Source organism: Mustela putorius, unplaced genomic scaffold, assembly GCF_011764305.1.
Source record: "Mustela putorius furo isolate JIRA1106 unplaced genomic scaffold, ASM1176430v1.1 tig00003850_pilon_pilon_pilon, whole genome shotgun sequence".
Lineage (NCBI taxonomy): Eukaryota > Metazoa > Chordata > Mammalia > Carnivora > Mustelidae > Mustela > Mustela putorius.
In genome coordinates, this window is record NW_025422002.1 from 417966 (window position 1) to 425846 (window position 7881).

At 43.7% G+C, this 7881-nt stretch overlaps 1 protein-coding gene across 1 annotated transcript in view; it reads right to left on the bottom strand.

The window, feature by feature from the left end:
- The window catches only part of CNTN3 (contactin 3), a 331855-nt gene extending 329005 nt beyond the window's left edge, over nucleotides 1–2850 (bottom strand). Inside the window, exon 1 of the mRNA XM_045063248.1 lies at nucleotides 2621–2850. The gene's annotated coding sequence lies outside the window, so the exon portion shown is untranslated. The remainder of the gene's footprint in view (nucleotides 1–2620) is intronic.
- Between the last annotated feature and the right edge of the window lie 5031 nt (nucleotides 2851–7881).

The following is a 7881-nucleotide window of genomic DNA, read 5'->3' on the forward strand; positions in this document are numbered from 1 at the left end:
AGCATTAAGTGACTAATAAATACATTTTAAAACCACCGGTTCACCTCTGAAATGCTCATTTTCTAAAAGGCAAACTCCCTAAAATAAAAAAGGCTTAAAAATGAATCGGTGATGGTGACTGAATCAGAGCTAGCAAGAAAACATGCACAGCCTCCATTAACCCTCTTGCCATCGGAAGATCTCCCAGTGTATAAAGTTAACATTATTTTTCTAAAATACTTTATTAACGGATTGGAAAACACAGAACACTGAACCAGCACCATGCACAGCCTAGTGATCTATAGATCTCGCAGTTTTAAAGGGGCAATTACATCTATATAACATTCCAGCACAAAACATCAAGAGTTAATGAGAACTTCAAGTTGCACATTTAAATTACACAGTAAAAACAAAGCTAGAAAATGTGTACTGAACGTGTGAGGAGTTAGGAACTTATAAAAGAGAAAGACACATATTTTGCTAGCAGAGCGAAGAGCCTATTAGTTTGTAATAACTAGGCATATATGAAATATGACAGTGATAAAACTGAACATACATCAACAATGGAAAGGCTACTGCTTGCTGTCTGTAGCTAATCTTTGCTCCAGCTGAAATTGCTCAGCACTTTGGTCCTATTAAATGTTTTGCTGCCATTTTAGTAAACAGTTGGGCTATCTGGTTGGGTTGTGAAGGATACTTAAAAGTTAGAGTTCTGGAGAATGGACTTAATGGCTTCATGTCTTCAGGCTAACATTACTGATGTCCAGACAGTGCGTAGAACACGGGGCTGAATGTTATTGTCTGAAGCAGCCACTGCCTGAATCGATTACCCTGCAAATCAATTAGCCACTCTGGGTCGGTTATCCCACCTTCACACAGGAGGGCCACACATATGCATTCAGCTTCACCGGTTACCTAAAATAAACATGTGCAGCAATCTGCTCTATTTCCTTGATGGACACTGTCCCTTTTGAGGGCTCTCAAACTACATGTTGACTCTCAACTGACTTCAAGCAAGTAAGAATTCAAAGACCATTAATCCCTGAACCCACTATTTTTATAATTTGCAAGCACATATATTTCCATTAGCAAGGCTGCACCCTGTCAGATGTCTTCTGTGAACCACACTTACAAGAACCTGTCCCACTGCAACCTGGCACATATTAGGCATTTTTGTAAATGCTGCTCAAATGGGTATGAATAGTAACCTACAGACAATTTCCTCCCTCATACCACACCCCACAAAGGGTTAAAAGCACAACCTGAGATGCCAGGTTACTGCAGCCAAAGTCATGATACTGTTAGTAAACACAACTAGCAAAGCAAAAGTAACACATTTGACTTTGGTATTGAGACATAATAGCTCTTTCAAAGGCAATTACTCCTTTCAATCACTGAAGGGCTCTGACTCATTGTTCTGATTAATTTCTGTTTTTAATCTATTTACAGATCAGGATTCTTTTTCAGCTAGTGTGATATTCATCTCTGTGGGGGTAAACAGAAGCCACAGCTTGTCCTCCTACTTTAAAAAACAAATATTCTTGCTTAATCATTTTTAAATTATTTCTGGATTTACCTACTCACCATATGAGCTGGGGTTTCTGACCTGGCTCCTGAACACTACACATCTCCCCTCTCCGTGTTGCTCTATCTAGCTCTGTTTCCCCACATCATGGTTTGAGGTGAACAAACTGACCACCCCTTTTCCAGAGCTGACGGTCCTCCTCCCCTTGGCTTAAACCAGAGATTGACTCTCTTTACCATAGCGGGTACCGTTCGTTATTAAATCATTCCTCTGGGCACATCTCCTTGTTGTAAATCATTAAGCAGATGCAATACAGAGGACACACGGATTGGCGAGTCGCGCGGGGCTCTGCACTAGCACAGCCCAAAAGCTGTTCGTTCATTTCAATCAGCCAAAAAATTTTCTAATGGTGCTGTGACTTTGGGGTATCCTGTTGGCACTTCCTGGTTTTCCGTCCCTAATATTCTGTTACCTGCTTGGCTAGCTTCGCAGGGCTCCTTAGAAAAGGGAAAAGCAGCCAAGACTAGGTCCGAGCTCAAGAAACCTGGACTCCAGCCCATTCCAGAAAAAAACCTGACAAATAAACGCAGCAGATCCTGTCCAAGGCTGCAGATTTGAAAGTGGAAAGAGAAGAGAATGCAGCTGGGAAAACTTGATCCCTAATCGAAGAATCCTCTGCCCTGGTTTTCTCAGAGCAGGGGACCAGGGAGGAGTTTCTGGCAAAAGGCTATCCCAATCACCCCCGTCCCCCGTCTCCTGCACCATGAAGCTAGGATTCATCTTCAGCACTGCTGCGGTTCACAACTTTCTTTTTTTCCAACTTCACTAGCTAAATCCGCTGCGCGAAGGGTTGGCCGGAGGGACCCACCTCGCATTTCCCCACGCTGGAGATGGGGATGCAAAGTCTTCGAGTCTGAAAACCAATCCTCGCCGAAGAAGGAAAAAATATCTCCCCAGAGCAAATCTGCTGCGAGACACATTTTTTATTCTAGACCCGTCGGGCGCACATCCCCGCAAACAAACTTTAGGGCACGGAGCCTTGAAGCCAGTGCGTAAAGTTTGCCCCTCGTCGCAGTGCCCCGAGCCCGCGTAAGGAGCCGGGCATCCCTGACTTACCTGGTTCCTGCAGCTCACAAGACGCCCGCTCTGCCTGCCCGCTCGCCCGCCCGCCGGCCGCGGTTCTCCGGCGCCTGGGGGGCCGCCGCCGCGCTCCGGTCCGCGCCGTTCCTAGCCGAGTCCCCGGCGCCCGCCCGCCGCCGCCGCCGCTACCAGTACCGCCGCGCGCCAGGCTGCTGTGGCTGCCGCCGGCGCCGAACGAGCGCTGCCTGCGCCTCCGCCGCCCAGGCTCCGGCTCCAGCGCGGGCACTGAAGGGAGGGGAGTGGGGGCGGGAGGGAGGGGCGGGGAGCGCGGCGGAGCAGCCAACCGGGTCCCGCGCCTCGCGCCGGCGGCGCCCCCCCGCGTCTCCGCGCCGGCCGGGAGCCGGCGCAGCCCTGCGCTCTGCTGCGTGCGCCCACGTGTGTCCGGCCTCCGCAGGGCCCTGGGCGGCGGCGCGGGATGGGGCGGCGGTCAGCGTGTCACCGCTTGGTGGCCTCGTGTGCGCACAGCTGGGGCCCGGGGAGCACGGGGTTAAAGGTAGGAATTCCACTTCTAGGAAAGCCTCCTGCAGCTGCGCTCCCACAAGTGTGCAGAGATTGCCAATTTAATATTAAAGCGGATAATTATTAAAGGTTTGCTATGTACCAGGTAGTGGACTGCGCAATTTAAGGGAATTAGTTCATGGCGTCCCCAGAGCAACCCTGAATCTATTATTATTCCCTGACTTAATGATGAGGAAATTAATTTGCCTAAGGCCTCAATGAGTCAGTTATAAGAATAATCACAATTGTATTCTGACAAGGACCCTGTGAGGTGCGTCTTATTTTATTTGACTGTGTCCGTGCAGGCAATGGTTGGTTGGAGAACCTGGACTTTGAGTGAAAGCCTGTTGAAGTCCTAAGTCGTTTTGAATAGCTAAGCGGGACTTACTTCCAGTACTGGCCAAAGGTTGTTCAGTGAGCTTTACACGTAATTGAAAAACAATTGAAAACAACCTAACTGTCCATCATTAAGAGAGTTTAATTAAAATATAGTGGAATGCATTGCAATATAATGCAGCACTTTTAGAGAGGAAGGTACATTTATTACCAGTGGCATGGAATGACCTTCAGGAAGTATATTGTTAGGAGAAAAGTTGGTTCATGAAAGGTATTTGCAGTTTTTGTGCTTGTATGCATGTCTATGTATGCATATTTATGCATTCACAGTTTCTAGAAGGATGTCCTAGGATTCTGTTAACAATACTCCTTGTGAGTAAGACTGTAATTGGGGCCAAATCTTATAATTCTTTGACATTGTTTTAAAAAGTTACCACAAGTTTACTTTCCCTTTATGGTAGAAACAAAATCTGTCATGTTTGTTTAATTGGGCTTAATAAATTCACGGCTCCGTCTCCTCTTCTCTCCCTGTGATTCCTTCTGTCAGGAACAAAATTCATCAAGGGCAACACCCTGGGGAATGGGGAGCTGAGAGGAGGTTTTAAGGGGAACAGCTGTTTCGGCTGCTCTTTCTCATTCCTGCTCATTTCCCCCCAAAATAAGTATCCTTCCTAAGGCCACTGCAATTCAGAAAAGAATTTGAATGGTTGAGAAAACTCTCAGTAAGGAAGTTTAAAAGATGAGAGGCAGAGCCTAGGACCTGAAGGTGTAGGGAAGTGTTCCCTACAATAAACCCAGCAAGCAGGGCACCTGTCCTTCTCACTGGTAGGCAGAAACTGTGTCAAAGGCTTGAGCAAAGCAGGGTTTACCCCAGAACTACTTGAACAGTGATGCTGTCTCTCCCCATGAGTACACAGCGGGGACCTGGGATGCACTGGGTAACTTCCTCTGATGTTGGTCACTTTTATCCCATCTCTCACTTTATCAGGAAACATTTCTTCCCTGTAAGAATAATAGCTGAATTACCACCACCAACAAAAGCTGGCTTTTTATGTTTGAAAAGGGGGGAGGCAAGGATAGATAGAACATGCTACTATAAATAAAATAATGTGCTTTTCCCATCAGAATTAAATGGCAGTAAATTTGGACTCCTTAAAGTCTCTCTACTTAGGAAAAGAAGGAAAAAAAAATAGAACAGGTATGGAAAGGTTGTTTATGGTCTTTTCAGTTGTTATTGGTTACTGTAAATAATCTTTTTGCTTGCAATCTGGGAACATGTTGGCAAACCCCCTGAGTGTGACAAAATGTTTTATTGAGTAGAACTGGTGTATTCTGGAAGGAACTGAGAAAATTTTACATGCAAATTATGCTCATGCCTGGCACCTAGCAGGTGCAATTACTGCCATGCCCACATCCATCAAAAGGAGTGCTTCTTCTCTTAATATTTTCAAGTTGATGTCTCATAATGCATTTTCCTTCTAATACATACATATATAGCCTGTCTAGTGGGAAAGGAAAGCGCATTTTCATCAGGGAGGGAGAGGTGGCCCCAGGCAGCAAAATGACAGGGGGAAAGACAAGAAAGAAGCTTCCTACGTTCGAGAAAAATCTAAACCTGAACCCCTCACCACCCTCTCCAAATAATTAGTCATTTCCAAACTCAGATTATATTGCCTGTGCTGGTGAAAACTGATTAGTACTGAAGAGGGATTTAATGGACTTTCTAATCTATGGTTGCAGCAGAAGCAGGGGGAGGGGCGTCTTAAATTTGTAGGAGTCATGATGAACATTTAGTGTGAGCCACAGTTTCATAGGCAGAACAGGTAAGAGGTGTATAAATATATGTATTTAGAGAGATATGCATCATTTTATTTCCTCCCTCTGCTCAAAATGTAAAGCATAATGTGAGTCAACTGAAAACCTGATATTTACCAAAAGTTGATACACAAGAGCAGGTTTAAATAAAATTCCCATCCAATTTCTGGGCCGGAAGCCCAGGAAATTAAAAAAAAAAAATTAAAGGCACATGTGGGTCTTCTCAGTGTGAATGCCGGATGGAGTTTTTATTGAATTTGGCCTCAACTGATTGTAGCATTATAAGCAATTCTGCAGTTACGTTTCAGCAGCCATTTAGATGGCAAATCCTTTTTTTAGGGTATTATAACTAAGAATAATAACTTCCTTTTTATATGGCACCTTTTATATCAAAGCACTTTAAAGTGTGAGATCATCTTCCCATTATTAAGATACCCCATCTGTGTTGGAATATAGAAGCTATTTCATGCCACTGACACCGCAGAACAGTTATTTGTTTGCCTGTTTATTGTGTAGCAAAAGGAAATGAAGGAGAGTATCTGCTAAACCCACCGCCTGATATTCTTAGGTGAAAGTATAAATTGGAATGTAACCAAGTTACTAAACATAACTAGGTGGAGTCTTTTAGTTTCTATAGGTGGAAAAAGAGGTCCAATAAACACTGCCATGTTACCGTTTCAAAGTTCTAGTTCATATCTAGATATAAAGATCATATTGCTGAGTATACAGAACTGTCATCTCTAATGCTGGGGAGGGGAGTTTCTGGGGGTTCTTTGGGTCAAACTACAAAGTAATAATCCACTGTCAGAATCCAAACTGGAGGGCGCCTGGGTGCCTCAGTGAGTTAAAACTTCTGCTTAGGGCTTGGGTCATGATCTCAGGGTCCTGGGATTGAGCCCCGCATCGGGCTCTCTGCTCAGTGGGGAGCCTGCTTCCCCCCGACTCCCCGGCCTTTCTGCCTACTTGTGATCTCTGTCTGTTAAATAAATAAATAAAATCTTTTTAAAAAAATTCAAACTGGAGTAAAAATAAGACGGCTGCAATAACTGGATAATATAGACATAAATCTTTTCATGAATCGTTCACCTTAAACATCTGATTACCTAGTGAATATCCTTATTCAAGCAAGTTCTCCACTTTGCTGGTGAGAGGGTCAAACTGGAGGATTCTGGAAACTTGAATGCATATAAAATGCTTAGCACTGTGCCTGGGATTCAGCTCTGAATACTAATCAAATATAACGAATTCAGGTGCCTACTCATTTGTTTTCTCCTCTGAAGAAGTTTGCCGAACTTCCCGTCTACAGTGGCTCTGCTGTCATTCTCTCTACTTCACAGAACATATCCCTATGTGACTTTTTTTTTTTTTAAACATCTGTTTTGTATTGCCGGAATCCCTCACTAGAATGAAAGCTTCACGAAAGTAGGGACTTTGTTTTGTTTACTGCTGCATTCACAGCCCCCAGCACGTACCTGACATACACATGATAGGTGTGCCATAAATGTTTAATGATTAAAAGAGTTTCCAATGTGCCCCACACTGTATTAACTGCTTATACACAGTACTTTGCAACCCTCACAACAACCCCATGAGGTACCTACTGTTTTACCACCTTTTTACAGAGGAAGGCACTGGAACAGAAAAGCGAAGTCATGTTTCTGGAAGCTCTCCCTTCAAAGGTTACACCAGGTGTAAGTAGCAGGGCTCGGCTCTGAATCCAGGAGGTCAACACCAGACTGTTCTCTCTACATCCGTGTAAGCTGAAGTGGATTTTGTTGTGCATCTTGCCCAGCACTTCTAAAATGTAAATAATGCCTGTTACTGGAGATCTGATTAAACTGCAGATTCTCACTGAGCAGATCTAGGGTAAGCCCCAAAACTACGTATTTCTCCCAAGCTTTTGGGAAGATACCCATGCTGCTGGTCCATAGTCCAGACTTTCAAGAACTAGGATATGGTCCATATCTTTCATGCTAACATATAAGCCAGCTGGCACATTCCAAATTTTAGGGATATAAATTAATGGAAGTTAAAACTTAAAACCAGTAATGGAATTATTTAGTTGTGAAATCATAGAATTCAACTTAGATATATCTCTTCTAGGCTTATAGTGACTAGTACAGAGGACAAGCTCAATAAATATTAATTTCTTAGAAGAAGAAACTGGGGTAATAAAGATGATGGAACTTTCCCCAGTTCATAGATGGTATTGCTGAGACCATCTGACAGCTGCCCTCTTCTCTTTTTGATCAGAAAGCTCTAGCTCCTCTCAATCCGTTTTTTATAGGTAGATTTTATGGAAATTTGAAGTGGCAACAGACTTGACAAGGTTAAGAGTTCTTAAAGAAGGTGGGTACAAATGTAGCTAGCAGTTCCTCTTTGGTAGGGGATGAGGTTATTGCAAAATGAAGAAATGAGGCCGTCTGAAGTTCACGGCTCTTAAATTGAAAACCTACCACATAGTACCCTAAAAATTACTACATATACAGACCCTTCCCCCAATGTATGTGGCCATACACAAGAAGTTTAGGTTTCTAATTTAATAACTTTATATGTGTTCTTCTTTTTGCCCAAATAAAAATGAGAAC